Genomic DNA, 874 nt, shown 5'->3' with positions numbered 1-874 from the left:
CGAAAGTGATTGTGGGCTGCCTGTGCCCTGGTCATTGATACTGCAGGGAGACGATGCGGAAAGCCTTTCCCTGTGTTTGGAGGGTCCACTCCTGTCCTTGCCAAACCCTGGTGCTTTCCCACACCACCTCCTGCCCGCCTGTTGGATGCTTCCTGCTGCCTGTCGCCCATTCTGTGAGCTACTTCTCCTGTGAGAAGGTGATAGCAGAATGTGGAACCTGGGCTGCCCTCCAGGAGTGCATGGGGAGGGTGTGGCGCCCAGATGTAGCTGCTGCTTCCTCTGGAAACTTTCTCTGCCTTCATACCATTGCTACCCCGGAAGGATACTCAGACCCCTTAAAAACTATTTGTTGTCACTCTGCTGGTGAGGGCAGGAAGATAGACTCTGTATCTTGCTGTGTGCTGCAGTCTGTCAGAGGGTTAAGGTTTTGTGTGTGGAACAAAGGAGAGGAGAAGGGACAGCCCCTTCACTGAGGCGATGGGGGATCTTTGCCTTGTGCATAGGGCCTGCACATCGAGGCTCGGGGCAGAAGATTTGCTGGTTATTTTCTCCTTGAGGAATTTTTCACCAAGCGACCTGACCTACTTTTGATCCTGGCTTTAGGTGGCTTCTTGGGAAGGATTGTCCCTCCAGTCTGTGGGGGAAGAGGAAAGAACCTGGGCTGCACAGCACAGTATAACTGATGTGCCGGTGTCTCCCCCACTTCCCCACCAGGTGCTCAGCACACTGCAGAGTGCCATGGCCCTGCTGTTACCTGGAGCACTGTTAGCAGTTGGCATAGCAGGGCATCGGATGTGTCCTCAAAGAGCCCCAGCCCCTCCTGCAGGTAAGGTGCTGCTCTTGTTTATTTTTTTTTGTTTTTTGTCTTTTTGAA

At 53.4% G+C, this 874-nt stretch overlaps 1 pseudogene; it reads left to right on the top strand.

The window, feature by feature from the left end:
* LOC115069103 lies at window positions 1-123 on the top strand (annotated as a pseudogene; the record flags this gene model as incomplete).
* Window positions 124-874: the final 751 nt, after the last annotated feature.

The sequence above is a fragment of the Nannospalax galili genome, unplaced genomic scaffold (assembly GCF_000622305.1).
Source record: "Nannospalax galili isolate Female #2095 unplaced genomic scaffold, S.galili_v1.0 C48327177, whole genome shotgun sequence".
In the NCBI taxonomy this organism is placed as follows: Eukaryota; Metazoa; Chordata; class Mammalia; order Rodentia; family Spalacidae; genus Nannospalax; species Nannospalax galili.
This window is presented reverse-complemented; position numbering and strand designations above follow the sequence as displayed.